Genomic DNA, 18,819 nt, shown 5'->3' on the forward strand with positions numbered 1-18,819 from the left:
TTCCCCCCTTGCTTATGACTGTGAAGAATCTTCTCCATTAAAATTTGTATTCATTTTACAAATTTGATACAATCATGTTTCTTATAATTTAATGAATTCCTTTTCTGCTGAAAAAAAATTTAGGATTTTTCTCTATAGTCTTTTTTTTATAATTTACTTTTATTTATGTATATGTAAGTGTGAGCAGGTATCTGTGGAGGCTAAAAGGGAGTGTCAGATTCCTGGGAGCTGGAGTTATAGGTGGTTGTGAGCCCCCAGTTGTAAGTGCTGGGAACTGAATCTTGGTATCCTGAAAGTATACCAAGTGCTCTTCGAGCCATCTCTTCAGCCTTTTGATACTCTAAAATTTCCAGAATGTGGGACCAAGTGTGAACATTTTCATTGTTTTAGATACTTGGTAGACAATCTTAGTTTGGAAATTGATTGTGAAGTTTGGAGCATTCTTATTTCTTTTGTATTATCAAATTAAAACTTTCTTTTTCTGAAATTTATGTTACTTGGGTATTGGGATTTATTGGTTCAATTTTTGGAGGGATTTTTAAAAAAATCATTTTATATTTTAATTCTTTGTCCACAACATTAATTTGTAAATTACATATTTTTGCTTCCAAGTGCTTAATTTTTGGTATTTCATTGATTTATATCATATTTTCTTATTTTATATATTGATCCCAGTTCCCTCTCCCTCCCTCCCATGCCCCCAACCACCCTCCCATCCTACCTCCTCCCCCTCACTTCACAGGGAGGATGATGCCTTCCAGGAGGGATCATCAAAATCTGTCAAGTCATTTGGAATAGGGACTAGGCCCTCCCCTCTGCCTCTAGGCTAAGGGAGTATCCCTCCATGGGGAATATTCTCCCAAAATCCTTTCCTGCACCAGGGAACATCTTGGTTCCACTGCTAGAGATCCCGTAGACTGTCCAGTCTTTCTAACTGAGACCCACGTACAGTGGTTCTGAGTTGGTACAATGCTGGTTTCCCAGCTATCAGTCTGGGGGGGGGTCCATGAACTCCCCCTTGTTTAAGTCAGCTGTCTCGTCTCTGTAGCCTGGTCTTGACCCCTTTTCTTATCACTCTTCCCTCTCTGTAAATGGATTCCAGGAGTTCAGCTCAGTGTTTAGCTGTGGGTGTCTGCTTCTGTTTCCATCAGCTACTAGATGAAGGCTCTATGATGGCATATATGTTTGTTATTAATCTCATTATCAGGGAAAGCCATTTAAGGTAGCCTTTCCACTGTTGCTCAGATTGTTAGTTGGGGTTATTTAATTGATTTTTAAAATAATAATTTCTGCCCTATTAATGGGAGCATGTATATGAAGTTATAACCTGCAAATTTTTGGATTTTCCCCACTTACCTTCCATGACACTGTTCTATGTAATGCCAGCTTGGCACTCAGAATTCTCCTACTGTAGCCTCTCACATGCTGGGATTGGGAGTCTGTGCCATTCATCACACCTGGCATAGAGTTTTACTTCAAAATTTTCTCCTGTCTCCCGAGTAGCCTGCACCACCTCCAGAGTTAATTTTCTCCTGCCTTATCTCAGTATTTTCCTTCTAAGTTGCATTCATCTCAAGTACAAGAGCATAATGGACTTTGGTCATCCATCATATTTAAGACTGGGAAAAAAATCCAGTGCTCGTATGTTTTTTGGATGACTGTGTAGTGAGGCTGCCTCCAGGTTGGACATTCTTTAATTATGCAATTTAAAGGACTTCCTAAACCTTTGAAAGGCCCCAAATATCACTATCTCCATTTATTTGCTTTATTTTGGTAATTTTCCTTAGAAAAGTACCCTTTGTTTAAGCATTTGTTTTTGGCATGGAAGTAGTAAAACACTTATTTCCCAGCTAGCGTGATTAAGTGTTTGAGGGAGGACTGTGGAATCAGCACTCTTAATAACCTTCAGGGTCTAACATTCACGTCTGCGGCTCTTGGACTTGGAGGCTGGTTGGTGATTTCTAGGCTCTCTTGGGGAGATTTTCTCCCTGCTTGCCCGCAGCCCTCCCATTGTCACCATATATTCTGGACTACACTTTCCTTCGCCCAGCTTTGGAATGTTTTATCCACTTTCCCTCTTGCAGAAATGTTTAGAAATATTTCACTTGCTAATAGCTACTCTCCTATTCTTTTCATTGCAGTGAGTTTATATCATTTTTATTCTTTTAACATCTTGTTAATGTTGCCTTGGGAGAGAGAACAGATAAACATTTTTGCACACTTTGCAGATCTGAGTTAGAGAATTCTTCATTTCCTCCCACTGGATATTTTAAATTTTTTTGAATTAATTTTTTTGTAGATGCAATATATGTACATCCTACAAAATTCATGAGGTCCAAAAGGGTTGACAGTAAAATTTGTCTTTTCCTCTCTTTTGTTCTCTAGATACCCAGTTTCTTATGTATCCTCCCAGACATACTCAATGCAAACATAATTTTTTTTGTAATTAAAAAATTTTAGCTGAGGTTATAAACACACTATACTGTGTTTATGCATTGTACATTTCCTTCATGCTCACCATTATCTCAGACTTTATACTGCTTTTTAAGGATTATTTTCATTTCTGTATAATGTTTCTCGAATCAATACTTTTAAAAAAAAGCATTCTCTTCAAGAGGAGTTGGAATGGGGCTTGGGACATGGTGGATATGATCATATTTCATAGTATATACATTTGAGTGTCTTTGTTTTTCTATTGTTGCAATAAAACCGTGACCAAAGCAACTTGGGAAGGAAAGGCTTCTATATCATTGTGTATCATCAGAAGGAGTCAGGACAGGAACTCAAACAGGGCAGGAACCTGGAGGTAGGAGTTGATTCAGAGATCATGGAGGGGAGCTATTTACTGGCTTGGTCTTCTTGGCTTGCTCATCCTGCTTTCTTATAGAACCCAGGACCACCAGCCCAGAGGTGGTCCCACCCACAGTGGGCTGAGACTTCCTATATCCATCATTAATCAAGATAATGCCCCACAGGCTTGCCTGCAGCCTAATGTCATGGAGGCATTTTCTTAATCGAGGTTCCTTCTTGTCTGAAGACTGTAGCTTGTGTCAAGTTGTCATAAAATTAGACAGGAAACAAAATTTAAAAAAAATTGAAGAAAAGCATTTCTTTACTGGCAATCTTCTAATTTCCCCTCTAGTCATTCACTTTTGTAAAAACACACATTTCCATCTTTTAAGTAGTATTTTACATATATATGAATATATCTGTCAGATAAATTCCTAGAAATGAAATCACAGTTAATTGTCAGCTTCCTTGGGGAGTGTTACCTTTCTTGTGTCTAGGACAGAATAGCTGACAAGAAAAGAAAACTCATGGTTCAGTAGGTACAGTCCCTCCCGTCAAGCAAGGCAAAGGGTGGGTGGCTCCATGAAGTGGGAACTGGGGCTGCTGGCTTCATTGCCATGGCTAGCAGTCAGGAAACCAAATCTAACTAGAACCTTAAGACTCAAGTCTCATAACCATCCCCTCTATCCAGGTCCCATCTCCCAAAGATTCCAGAGTCTTTCAATACAATGCCACAAAGGTAGGGGGACCAAGTGTTAAAACAAATATGGGGGCATTTCACACCTAAACAATCACAGGGAGTGTTAGTCCTCCCTCCAATGTCAGAGACCATTTCTATCTCTGTACCTTTCACTGTATATGATTGAGATCCAGTCTGAACCCATTCCCACTGTCTCAGCTAATTTCATATACAGAATTCTCAAGAGGTCCAAAGATTGTAAAGAAGAGAACTAAGGCAAGAAGAGACTGTGTGTGTGTGTGTGTGTGTGTGTGTGTGTGTGTGTGTGTTTAGTGATTGATTATAGGAAACAGTTATCATCTCCAGGGCTCAGGAACAAGCAAAGATATTGAAATGATTAATTTAGAAGCTTGATGGAGAGTCTCCTAACTGAAACTCAGACCTCTGTGGATTATGTACAGTTTATCTGGTACTGTGAAGCTGGAGGGACCCTGGAGGGCTGAGACCAAACTCCCTGTGGGGTCACTTATAAGGATAGAGATGGGGAACCTGCAGGATGAATGATCAAGTATTGGAAACCTTGCAAACTGGACTATGGGTCTTCAGTAACCAAACAGTAAGTCTGCAGGTAAAAACTAGGCTGGTGTGTTTCTGGTAGGAACAGAAAAGAAACAGGGAGAGGGAGTTTCTTCTTTCTCTGGGTAGCTTTCACTCTGTAACTCCTGTGGGGGCAGAACCAAGGTGTGGTGGGGTGCCAGCGAGTTTATTTAAACAGGTAGGACAGGAATCAGGACACAGTAAGTAAAACAACAAGCAAACAAGAAACAGACAAAACAACATCAAGAACACAACAACTATAAAACATCTCAATGAATTGCTTTTTGATAATGTAATATATGGAAAGTCACAGCCTGTTATAGGTTTTTAAAAAACTTTATTATGACTATATACTCTTTCCCTTCCCCCCCACAGGCAGGCACATCTTGGGTTGGTGTGTTCCCTGTCTCTAATATATGACTCTTTATATGTGAGATTCAGAATAATAACACCCCATAGCTTCATTAAGATGAGCTTCCCTTTCGGTTCTTTTGTTGTGTTGGTTGATACAAGAGACCAGGGAGAAAAGTATAGGAAATCCACTTGGGCGTGTGTGTGTGTGTGTGTGTGTGTGTGTGTGTGTGTGTGTGTGTGTGTGTGTGTGTGTGTTACTTGTGGAGGCCAGAAGGCCAGAAGACACTGTGAGTATTGCTTCTCAGGTGCTGTCCACCCTTCTTTTTGAACCAGGGTCTCTTGCCAACTATGAACTTGCAGATTTGGCTACACTGACTGGCCACTGAGCCCAGGGAGCTGCATGGCTTTGTTCCCAAACACTGTGATTCAGATCAGGCAGCAGGCCTGGGTTCTGGAGGACAGAGCTCAGCATCTCACACTTGAAAGGCAAGTACTTTACCTACAACGGAACTGTCACCGTCTCCCCATGAAATCCAGTTTTTATCTCTGAAAATTTCTTAAAATCTCCATGGAATAATATAAGCTTGCATATATGTTTGTCACCTCAGTACCAAGCTAACTCCACATGCACTTTGCAGACAGCATTTGTGTCTGTTAGCACCCCTTACTGTGTAGTTGCTCTCATGTACCTTAACTGCTTGCAAACTGAAGGTATATGAAAGCATTTCAAGGAGAAATGGAAAGTATCCAGGGGCCATGAAGGAGGACCACTCAAAGTGTTGGTGCTGGTATTGAGAGAATGACTGCAGTTATTAGCAACCAATCTGTTCGAAGCTTAGGCAGGTTCATCTCTTTGCTTTTAGTAACTTTGAAGGAAGACTTCATCAGATTGTCAGTGGAGAGGTGACTTTTGTTTTGCACACAGTTTGAAAGGAATTAAAAGCTAATGAAGGACATCACTATAATAAAGCTTCTTGCATTAACATTTGGTTGCCTATGGGAACAGTTGTTTTCATGCTTACATTAAAAAGAGAATAAAATTGGTGATAACTCCTGTCTTACCATTGTAATGAGGAATGTTCATCCATGTATATGTAAATTAATTTTCTATAAAAGGCTCATTCATCTTATTAGGAAGCATATTTCCTGCCCAAACATGCTTTTATGTTTAGAATTATTTACCAAAACTCCATACAAATAAAAATTGAAATGATTACTTAATCCAGAAAAGGTTCTTTACAATTTAGATCCATTTGGCTACTGGAGATTAAGTAAAAATGCATTTTAATTTATTCATTTATTTATTGTTGTTTCAGGTCATTATAGTATGCTGATCAATAACATAGTTGGAAGCATTAAAATTTACATTATGGTAAAGTTCTGTGGGGGAAATGGACTGGAAATATGAGCCTAAAAACAAAAAAGGAATAATGTAAAATTTTGACTGGAAAAATTGCTAGTGCATTTTCAAATGAATGAAATATATGAAATCTTAATATTCATTGGCATATATGATGTAACATATTTTTTAAGATATCAAACTTATAGTGTGCCAAAGACTGTATAACATTTTAATTGACAAATTAAAAATGGATGAGAAAGGCATATACATACATTTTCTCAGTTCTTTCAGATTTTAGAATACAAATAGAAATAAAGCCAAGAAGGAAACAATGTATGGCTACTGCCTAAGTTTTGGTGTAGGTAAACAGCTACTTTTAATTTCAGAATCTTTGGCACTAAGATAATTAACTAGTGAATGTGTAGGGAAGGCAAATCCAGCCGGATGAATGCAGTTTGGAGTCTGGGTACATACTGTTGGGTGTGAGTATCTTGCTGCCTGTCTGTGCTCCCATCTTTATAATGTCTTTCCCCACATTTTCATGAAAGGTCCTCTCTTCTCCACCTCTACACAAGTCTCTTGGAACTTGTCCTTTCTTTTAAACAAGACTCCAGGTTTTAGAGGCACAGGGATGTGGGACAATTCCCCATTCTCCTTACACAGTCTACATTTTACTGCTTGTGTGGCCTTGCCAATTTCCTAGGATCACAGTGTGACTGCTCATTTCCTATGGGATACTAATGTCTGTTCAAGGAGCAAAGGTCTTACCCACATGCTTTCAGAGGGCGCCAGCATGTGGTGGATGGACCTAAGGAACTCTCACGTGCTTTGTACTGTTTTGCCTCACATATGTGATGCCTCACAACATCACATATGGGGCAGCAACAGTCTATCAGGGCGACAGTCTGTCTCCTCTCCAGTGATGAAATATTAGGCCTTAACATTTTTTACAGCCATCTCTTCAGTTTCCTCTTCTGGCGAGCAAAGGCTTGAATAATAACACACCGACCTTCCAGGAATCAGCAAGAAAGTCTCATACAGAGAAGATAAATTTACCTATTAGAATACAATCTGCAGAGATAAAGATATGTTAAATGGCACATGCAATTTATATCACTTAACAGAATGCAACCTGCTCAGCTGAAACCTCTTATGTTTCAACTCTTTCCAAGTTCAATGGACTAGCTTAAAAGAGACATCAGGAAATTAAAAAGGACCTTCAAGTGATTTTTGCCCTAGTATAAATGGTGGCCTTTCTGAAACCTCAATTGCTTATGCAAACTCTTGGAAGGGATTATAGGTCTCCTGGAAGGCCCTACTTTCTTATCTTTAGTTTACCAAGGTCAGAACACAGGAATTGCCTCCCCAAAGTGTCTCTTTGGGCTTCTTGCAGAGTCTTAGCCCACAAGCACAGACTTCTTGTACTAACCTGCAAGAACAAGAATGAGACAGTGTAGATCAAGGACAAGTGAGGTGCCTCCACTGTCTCAGCTCTGTTGCTTCCTTGCTGTGGAGTTGGGGCATATGAGGACATGGGGCTTCTGGCCTAGAACTCACTAGCCCCAGCCTCAGCTACTGATTTCTGGGATTGTAGACACATGATGCCAGAGGAAGGCTAAATGTCTTTGGACATTTAGTACTTAGGGTTGTAAATAATTCAGACTTAACAGTGGTAGACATGATGGGACTGAAGAGATGGCTCAGCCTTTATGAGCACATGCTGCTTTTGCATCAAACCTGGGTTTGGTTCCCAGCAACCATGTGGTTATCCACAACCATCTATAACTCTAGTTCCAGGAGATCTGATGCCCTCTTCCGACCTCTGTGGGTCCCAGTGTGCATGTGGTGCACATATCTACATTCGGGCAAAACACTAACACAGAAATAAGATGAAGAAATCCAACAAAAACCATAAAGAAAGTGTGGTAGACATAGCTCAGTGGTTGAGTACTTGCCTGCCATATACAGGTCCCATTATTGAAACACACTAGTATGCACTAATTTAGACTCTATGGATGAAGATAAAATCAAACAAGATAAAAATCAACTCTTTATTCCTCTGTCTCTTGTTGAACATAAAAATATAGGTATTTCTTAGCAACTTAAAATACTCAACAATTTTGCAGATTTCTCATAAATATTGATATCTTATTAACATTATATTCTGTAACAGAAATGGTAGTTTATTTAGAAATTTGCTTTCTTAATGGTTTTCTTCCCTTCCAATGGTTTTCTAGACTCCAATTTCACAGAATTTCTGCATCTCTCTTTACCTGAATTTAGATGTACACATGCAAAATTTTTCTGCACTTCTTTCTTTTTTGACTTGTTTGTCCTTTGGTTCTGGATTTTAAGAAGTACTTTTAAAATTTAGAATCTAATGTACTGGCAGTTATACACTTTGCAAACCTCCTTTTCATTTGCTTCTCATCTTGCAAGGTTTAATACCTATGGCCTCATAGAATTTAAGATTTTAATGTGATCAATATCTTCTTATGCCACTTATATTCTTGTTTAAAAGGTTTTAGTCTTTTATGACCAATTCAAAAGTTATTATACATATATTTCTTCTACTTTTATATGAATAATCAAGAGAGCCTTAAGTTTGGGCAGTAACTTTATTTTGCTTCTAAATTGACAGCTGATTCTGCCAATACTACTTATTGAACAGGATGATTTCCTTCTCTAAAATGCCACTGTACTATTCACTATACATCAGATCACCCTTGGCTCTCCATCGTGTTCCATTATAGCCTTGGTAATAGGCTATTCCAGATGACACTTTATCATGTCGTTCGATGCCTGTAAGAGCGATTTTCCACTTTTTCAATTTTGATTTTGTTGTGTTTAATTGCTTTTGTTTGTTTCTCTTTTTTTTGCTGTTAAAATTGGTTTTTATTATAGTTATCTTAGTGATCTATTACTTTTGTGCTGAATGCTTTTGTTTTTTTAAATGATTATAATAATTGCTATCAACTTGACACAAACCTAGACATACCCATGAATAGAAACCCTAGCTGAGAAATTAATTGCCTTTATTAGATTGGCCTGTAGGCATGTCTGTAGGACATTTTCTTGATTGATAATTGATCTGTGAGGGCCCATCCCATTGTGGGAGGTACCATTTCTGGGCAGGTGGGCTTGAATTGTACCAGAAAGCAAGCTGAGCAAGCATGAGGACCAAGACAGGAAGTAGTGTTCTTCTATGGGTCTTGGCTTCAGTTCCTGTGTTGGTTTCCCTTGATGACAGAGTTTTAGCTGTAAGCCAAATAAAGCCATTCCTGTCCTCAGATGCTTTTGGTCAGTATTTTATGACAGCAACTAAATGCAAACTGAGACACTCATCAGACAGGAGAGATGCTTTCTTTTTCACTTCTAGTTTTCAGTGGATTGTGTTGGGTTTTCTAGATAAGCGATAATATTGTTTCCAAGCATGGTAGTTGTAAATCTTCCTCCTAATATTTATGCTTTTAAAAATAGCATTGTTGCCTACTGCTAAGACTTCTGGCTGATTCGAATGGTGGGTGTGACAGAAGGCATCTGTTTTGTTTCCTGACTTGCAATGCTTGCAATATTTCAGCATTTTAACTATGTTAAATTGATATATTTTCTCTATTTTAAATTTGCTAATGTAAATATGGATTCGGCTTCTGTTATATTCTATTTCTGTACCTACTTGGTGTTTTTCATTTTTTTTCCAGTTAATGAGATAGAGTATCTTGATTGTGGTCTTCTATGGCATTGCTGCTTTCCCAGAATGGCTACTGGCTGGTTACTATAGGCATCTACCTTCATCAGGTACAGTGACTACTTTGATTTATTCCTATTGATAGGATTTTATGTAAGTAAGAATGGTGTGTAGTTTCCTTATGATTTTTTTGGCCTAGAACTTGTGGCTGTTTTATTAGTAATATAAAGGTAGCTGTTTGGATTTTGTCTCTGTTCTATATTTTGAAACAGTTGGTATATGCTGGGAACATGAGGTTCCCCAGCAAGCAGGGACTTAAACTGTGATCCACCCGGGAGACATATGCTTGAAGAAGGAATGATTCTTTTCAAGCAGTTTCTCCTGCAGTTCAGATTTGTAAACATTCGTGCCCATTTTTCTCAAATTTTGCAAATTCTTCTCTTAGCAAACATTGTCTAGTTCGTTTAGGTTTCACCTTGTTGCTATAGAACTTACACATAACATTCTCTCTGATAGTTTTTGTTATTGCTTATTATACCTTCCTTCACTGATCAAAAATGCCATCTATTTCATTAGTCTTTTCTAGTACCTGGCTTGGTCTTTAATGTTTGAGTCTATTAGTATTTATTATTTATAGTTTAATAATATTGATTTATCATTATTTTAATTTCAAATCATTTTTAGTTCTTTGAATGAAAAGTATATTGTATTTTAAATTTCTTGTGTGTGTGTTATAAGTATGTGTTTCTAAGGTCATATGCATGTATGTGCAGGGTGTATGTATTTGGAGGCCAGAGGTTGATATTAGATGTCTTCCTCAAACACTCTCCACTTTAATTTTCTGAGACACGGTCTTACACTGAACCTCCAGCTTACCAATTTGGCTAGGATGGCTGGCCAATGAGTTCCCAGGGATCTCTGCCACCCTAGTGTTGGGATTACAGTTGAGCGTCACTATGAACAGTTTTTCATGTGCTGCTGGGGATCCAAACTCAGGTCTCATGCTTACATGGCAAATAGTTTATAGACTGTGCTATTTCTCTATCCCTTCATTTTATTTTTAAAATGTGCGTGTGTATGTGCTGCCATGCATTTGATGTTGCTTCCTGTGGCCAGAAGATGGCATCAGACTTTAAAGCTGGAGTTAGAGGTGGTTGGGAACCTCCTGATGTGTGTGCTGGCATCTTGAGTTCTTTGAAAGAGCAGAAAGTCCTGTTAACCATTAAACTGCCTCTCTAGCTCCAACCCTTATTTTAGATTTTAATAATTTTAAATGATATATTTATATGGATATGCCACTTTAATTCACTTAAGTTTAAATAACCATTTTAATTTTCAAGGTTGCTTTAAATCTATTTTTAATTTTGAATCAATAGTTGAAATTGAATGTATTTATGGAATACAGGGTGTTTTGGTGTATGCATGTTTTGGAAGTTTTGGAATGGTTAAATCTAGCTAATTATCATATGCACTACTCTGTGTATTTGAGTATTCATGAATTTAGAATGCATAAAGTTTATTTTGTTAACAATATTTAAGTAAAAGGATATAGAGTTACAGGGATGGCATAGTTCAACAATGGTGACCATAGTTAATAACAATGTATTGTATACTTGAAAGCTAATAGTATTTTAGTTTCCAGTGGTAAGGGGGGGGAATGTTGTTTGTCATTTTTTTTATTCTTAGTTTAATTGTATTGTAGCTATTGACTATAGCACTTGTGACACCTACTTTCTAGACCATGTTGAAATTGGCTTTGTAGCCAATATGCAGTCAAATATATCTGTTTTCCATGAATAGTCATCTATCTATCTATCTATCTATCTATCTATCTATCTATCTATCTATCTCATAGGAATGTGCACATGTCCTATGCATGAGATTAACACTATTATTTTGACTCTTTTATGTTTCATTATTTTTTTAAAAGAGTACTTTAAAAAAGCTTTTTTAGTTTGGGTTACTATTGCTATGAAGAGACTCCATGACCATGAAAACTCTTACAAAAGAAATGTTGAATTGTGGTGGCTTGCTTACAGTTCAGAGGTGCAGTCCATCATGGGAGAGAACATGGTATCATGCAGACATGCAGGCATGCATGGTGCTGGAGAAATAGCTGAATGACCTACATTTTACAGGCAACAGGAAGTTGTTTGACTATCACACTGAGTGAAGCTTGAGAAAAAGACCTTGAAGCTTGCTCTCACAGTGACACACTTTCATCAAGACTGCACTTCCTCCTACAAGGTCATAACTCCTAATAGTGTCATTCCCTATGAGATTATGGGGAGCAAATACAGTCATACTACCACAAATACATTTAATATTTCTTCATTTTTATTTTTTGGGAGAGATCTCACTATGTCTCTCTAGCTGGCTGATAACTCAGAGATCCATCTCTCTCTGCCTCCCCAGTGCTAGGATTAAAGGTATGATCCACCACACCCTGTTTGATCTGCTTGTAGGGAAGTTTATCTTAGTTCTAGTTCTAAATATTTGTTAATGTCTTATTGTGGCTCCTTGTCATTAAGGCAGGTTGCTTGTTCTTTGTCACTTATAGTTATTTGAAACATTATTATTCTCAGTACAAATACGTATGTTCCCTCATTAATATTGTTTCCATTGTTAATATCAAGTATTCCCATTTCTCAAAAAGCATTTGGCATTGGACTCTATTTTCTACTATTTCAACATTGTTCTATTTTATTCATCTGACACTTCTTTATCCTATTTTGTTATTATTTCCTTGATTGTGTCATTTTTAGTGTTTCTCATAAACACTGTTGATAGTTTTGTTTAATTAAGTCAATCAGAACATTGCCAATTTCTAATAGATGAATTTACTTAATCACATTTAATGTGATGATTGATAGATTTGGACCTCTTCCTAGGTTTTCTATTCAGAAATCTGTATAATTTCCTAATCTTCCCTCAGTTTTGATTGACATTTTTATAAATATCTCTTAACGACATAGAAGTTAAGTATCTTAGTATATTCATCAGATAACTACCCACATATTAACATGTATTTTAACAAATACTTGTTTAATAAGGCCTGGAATAATTAAGCAAATTAGCTAGTGTTTTTCAATCTTTATGAATTCCACACAGTATAACTACACTGGTGTTTAGATCTTGAGTGCTGCATTAATATTTAATAATACTTAAGATGAAAACATTTAGTTTAAAATAAATTTCAGATATTACTTTCTTCATCATAACAGAGGCAGCTAAGCGCTGCTCCTTTTCCTAAAGAGTAACCACGGGGCTTGACAAAACTCTCAAAAACATTAGCTGTAGCTCTGAAAATTTAGTAAAAAAACCCGCACCTTAAAGACGAAACCAAGCCTGGTACTAGAAATTTAGGCAAACCACTTAGGGCTAGTGAAATCATGGATGTTGGAGGAGAACCTGCAACCACCACCTCACTAAAACAGCATAATCCCTAACTACGCTTTAAATATTTGCCCTTCTACCCCTGATGATTGTAGGCCCCACCCCTCATCAAAGAAGATTTTTTTTTTGCAACAAGTGGAGCTCACCATAGGACACCACAACACCACAGCTAGTCAAAATGCAGAGTTATAGAACCCAGTCCCAATGAGTACATGTACAAAACACTCCCACACCTAAGGCACGGGGAATATTGTCAGAGAGGGGGCATAAAGATTGGAAGAACCAGAGGATTAAGGAGTTGCTGTGAAATTGCATCTCTTATAATGTCAGACAGAAGCTGCATCCATAAATCTCACCAACATGATTATCCAAACATGAACTAAGCAACGATGACACCAACAGACATGCCTAGGTGGGTGGGGGAGCCCACAAGGCTTCAACTCTACTCAAAGAACTACAGGTATCTGAGGGATTCTTAGATTGGAAGAACGGCCCCGGCTAGGTCTGTGGATATTCTATGGACAAGACACAAAGCCAAGGGCTTCTCTGCAGAATTCAGAAGATGCTCATTTGATTAAGAACATTGTCCTTTTAGCTAGTGATGTCAGTGGTAAGCAAACAGAGAGGGCCAATACCACTACCAGCCTGAAGCTGGTCCTAGTTGGACTTACCTACAGACCAGGAAACCATACAGGAATTTGAAGGAGAATTCTGGGAAGCGAGGCCACCATAAAAGATTGGAAGAATTCTTCATTCATCTTGGGTTAGATGAAGTTTTTGTGCTCGTACATATGGTAATTGTCTAGGCCTAGATATCCCAAACATCTTTGGTCTGTAGGATGGGCAGTCATACGCAGGAGACGTGAAAGGGCCAAATAGAAAGTAAAAGCCAGTAAAGCTTCAAAACAGCCTATTGCTTATAGGTGCTCTGAAGCCCACACATGTTTCCATCTTCAAGCTTTAGTCAAAGTATTTTAAACTGCCCTCCCCCCCAATATTTGCCTCAGTCCTAGGAGTCCAGGCTTAGAAATGAAGGATGAAAGTGTATGCAACTATAAAGGCAGCCACACATTACTGGGTAGACAGAATCCACAGACTTACCGCAGAGGAGCCACCAAACAAACAGTAGCAGCCCTTATGGGAAAAGAATCAGAATCTAGTATTGCTTCACTATATTAGTTAAAATGTCAAGTATTCAACAAAATATTATACAAAACCCATACAAATGTGGCTTATAATCAGGAAAAAAGTATTTAATAGATCCTAGCTTTTACTAGAAATTAGATTTATGATCCAAATAGGTCAAAATAATTACTACCAGGGTTGAGAGTGTGACTTCATGGTAGAATACTTACTTAGCTTGTACAAGGCCCTGGGGCCAGTCCAAAGCCCCACTTGGGACACACAAACACACACACACACACACACACACACACTCCAAATGCACATACCCACACACTACATACATATACAACACACCATACACACATCACATTAACACACACATACCCACACATGCGCATACACTCCACACACATTACATGTACTTACACAACACTGCACACATACATACATGTAACACACACACATACACACACACACACTTCACATGCATACTCCATGTACACTCACATTACACATAATTATAAGTAGCATTTTATAGCAACACTATAAAATTATGAAGTATAAAGGAAAACATCTTAAGAACTAAGAAAAGTATGATAAGGTGACAGAATGAAGGGCTGAAGAGAGGTTAAGAGGTTAAGAGTCCTTGATGCTTTTGAAAAGGACCTGAATTTGGTTCCCAACACTCACATTGGGTGCTCACAACTACCTGTAGCTCCAGCACCAGGGTCTCCCAAAGCCTCTTCTAGCCTCCAGGGGCATCTGCACCCACATAGTACTCACAAATTAAGCTACATACTCACACGCACATAACAAATAAAATAGATGACACAGAGAATAAAGAATTCCAGCAAAGAGATACAGATGACTTAGTAAAGAACAAAGGTTGTATTAATGGGTTTGAAAAGAATTTTAAATAAGAACCATTTTTTCTTCATGTCTCCATAGAAGATTTGTAATGACAAAAAGAAAAAAAAAAGAAGAAGAAAAGAATGAATTTTAAGTTAGAGAAATCTGAGTAGCAAAGAATAATGTTGAAAGGAATGACAATCTGAGACCTCTGTGACCATATCAGGCTTGGCAACACACACAGGAAGGGAGGGGAACAGAAATTATTGGAAGAATTAGGCAGAAACTACTTTTAAGAAAAAAAAAGTCTGAAAAATGTCCTTATGAGAATGTTAATCCAGAAACCCAAGAAGGCCAACACATTCCAGGTAGGACAGCTACAAGGAAACCACACATAGATCCACTATAGTGAATTCGTTAAACACCTACTCAACAAGATTAAAATGGCTGAAAGCAGTAAGAGAAAAGTGGAAACAATATAAGTTGACTTCTTACAAAAAAACCGTAGAGGACAGAAGACAGTGAGGTGACTTTAGTGAACGAACAGAAACACCTGCCAAACTAAACTTTTGTGTTCATCAAAACTATCTTTTAAGTTTGAAGATAAGAGAAAGACAGTCTCAAATAAACATACACCAAATTCATGTACCAGTGCACTTGGTTGGTATGTTCTTGAACTCATGGTGTGATCACAGTGTTGTTATTTTATGTTTTGAAGCTTCATGGGCCAATCGTATACCGTTTCCTCTTTCTCACATTTTATCAGGAATTCCTGGGCATTTTGGTTTCCAGGTCAATTTTAGAATTGTTATGTTTAATTAAAAAAATATTTGAGGATTTGGTTGGATTTTTGCCAATGTATCAGTCGGTATTATATTGGCAAAAAAAAAAAACAAAAACAAAAAACAAACAAACAAACAAACCCCAAAACTTTGGAGTCTCACTATGGGAATCCACGTAAAATGCAAATGATCTTAACTACAAAAGAATTCTTGATACTGGAGTAGCCCAGAGAATGAAGATTAAAGGACTGATTAAAGTGAGGAAGGGTGGTGTGGTTTGAATCAGAATGGTTCCCATGGGCACACATATTTGCATGTTTGCATCCCAGTTGGTGGACTGTTTAGGAAGGATTAAGAGGGGTGGCCTTACTAGAGGAGGTGTGTCACTGGTGTATGTGTGTGTGTGTGTGTGTGTGTGTGTGGGTAGACTTTGAGGTTTCAATAGCACATGCCAGAGTCAGTCTCCCTCTCCCTCCCTCCCTCTTCCTCCCTTCCTCCATCCCTTTCTCCCTCTCCCTCCCTCTCTCCCTCCCCCCTCTCTCTCACCCCTCTCCCCCATTTCTCTTTGCATGCTGCCTGTGGATAAGATGTAAGCCCTCAGCTACTTCTTCAGTGCCATGCCTGCCCGCTGCCACACTCCCCACCACGATGATCGTGGATACACCCTCTGAAACTGTAAGCCAGCTCCCAATTAAATGACTTCTTTTTATAAGTTTTAGTGCCTTCACAACAGTAACTGAGACAGTGGCAATGCGACTGTTCTCATAGTCTGTGGATCTGCTTTCTGGGTCTCCCAGGGTGACAGAAATCTCATTCTCTGGGACCCAGATCACTAAGACACTTGTAGATCCTTGGGAAGAAAATTTTTAACATGGCAACTTGGGGCCTGTGTCTCCGCCAATGTAGTCATCTGCGATCAGGTGACAGGGTTTGATGGAATTAGTGTCACCACGGACCCACTTGTTAGAGACAACCTCATTTTACCTGCAATTTACTGCAATACTGTCTGCTAGTTTTTCCGGGAATCTAAGCTTTTTGGGTGAGACACTGCTTTTTTCCTTGTCATGGACTTCTGAACCATTATTTTCAACTCCCCCCCCCCATGATTTCAGCTTTTCTGAGTAAATTATAAAGGCTAACATTAGTGCTCACTGCTTGATTTTTGTGGTGGTGTCTAACTTATTGTTCAACTTGTGTATTTTATAATATTACATCCCACTCACCAAGGTTTACATTTCCAGTATCCTTTTTAATGAGTGACATGTAATACTGCATTGCTCCAGCATGTCATAGCCTTTCATTAAATCCCAGTTACTCCTACTGTTATCATCATCCATTGTGCATGAATACTATTGTGTACTGAGCTTTGTGTTTGTCTCTTATGTGTGCCTGACTTTTCATGTGGCCACTGGGGTCTGATTTAAAGCTCTCATGCTGTGAGGCAGGCACTTAACTGAGGAGCCATCATACCAGCCCCTTACATCCAATTGGTTTTCACAAAATAAGGATTAAATAAAATTTTGGAACATCTCAGTGGCTCTCACCTCTTTTTGTTATCACCAAAAAAAAAATAAAAAAAAAAAAAAAAAAAAAAAAAAAAATCACAAAATGATGGGGGAGACTAGAATCTACCATCTAGGAAATTGTTTTCATATTATATTTAAATTTTTTTGCTATATGCACAGAAAACTAGTTTAATCACCATTAAAGCAGTTAAAATTTAAGCATATACAAATCCTTTTTGAAATGTTGTTTTTAATTTTTATTTTATGTGTGTGTTTTAGCTGCATGTATGTCTGTTTAGTACATAGTTCCTGCAGAGGCTAGAAGAGGTTATCAGATCCTTTGGAACTTTAGTTCCTGATGGTTATTAGCTGCCATATGGTGCTAGGAATTGAACCTGGATCTTCTGGAAGAGCAGTCAGTGTTTTTAGCAGCTGAATCATCTCTTCAGCCTCTTTTACATAAACTTGTTATAAAATATTTCATATATGAATATATTTATAGCAAAAACACACACACAGATGTTCATACTCTCACATGTACATGCATATACACATGTACATACCCAAGCAGATATGCAAACACTCACAAATGCCTATACATGAAAATACCTATGTATACTCATCACATAACATGTACAAATGCACACACATTCACACATCAACATGTTTATCCACTCACATTTGCATATACACATCCATGCATACTCACACAGAATCACAACTCATATATTCACACATGCACATAGTCACAACAATTCACACACAAGCATACTTACCCATGCAATACACATTGCTGCTCACAGGAATCCACACTCATACATGAACACATGCATATTCACACTTGCCTTCATACACATCATGTTGGTACACTCAAAAATCTGAGCACTAACACACTCTTGCAAATATGTAGTCATACACACTGACATATGAAGGAACATTCATACACACACATGCACACTCACTCATATACTTACACCCCTTCCTTCATACCCTTACACTCATTCAGAATCATGCAAATGCACCCATGCTGTCACATCACAACAAACTCACAAAAGAGCACTCATACATGAACATACTCACATGTGTACTCATACACATGCACATTTAAATATACACTCATATTCACACATATATACAATCACACACCTTCACTCATAATCACCGCATACATATACATACTGACATATAGATACCCATAAACAAACATGCTCTCACATATGCATAAACACACCTCTATACTCACACTGGAACACTCACATTTGTAATTGTGTATCCACATACTCACACTCCTATACACACCTACACATTCATACTCATGTGCATGTACACATACAGACATTTATAGTCACAAACTTATATACACATTCATGCACATATTGGCACACACCTATATGCACAGTTATACAATTACATACATGTACACTCCTACATATGCTCACATTCACAAACTTGTATAGAATGCATACATTCACAGACATGTGTACATGCATATAAAACATGCACACATCTACTTTCCAACTCAGGTGTGTGCACACACTCACTCACATACAGACAGCTATAAAAACATACAAACATCAACTATCATAGATATTTAAGTATTATACACCATCACACAGCACACACATATAAACTTATGAATGTTTGCATATACACTATGCTAACACATGTGACACACACAAAATCAATAAATAAAAGAGGTAATTATCAAGAGA

The sequence above is a fragment of the Phodopus roborovskii genome, unplaced genomic scaffold (assembly GCF_943737965.1).
Source record: "Phodopus roborovskii unplaced genomic scaffold, PHOROB, whole genome shotgun sequence".
NCBI lineage: Eukaryota > Metazoa > Chordata > Mammalia > Rodentia > Cricetidae > Phodopus > Phodopus roborovskii.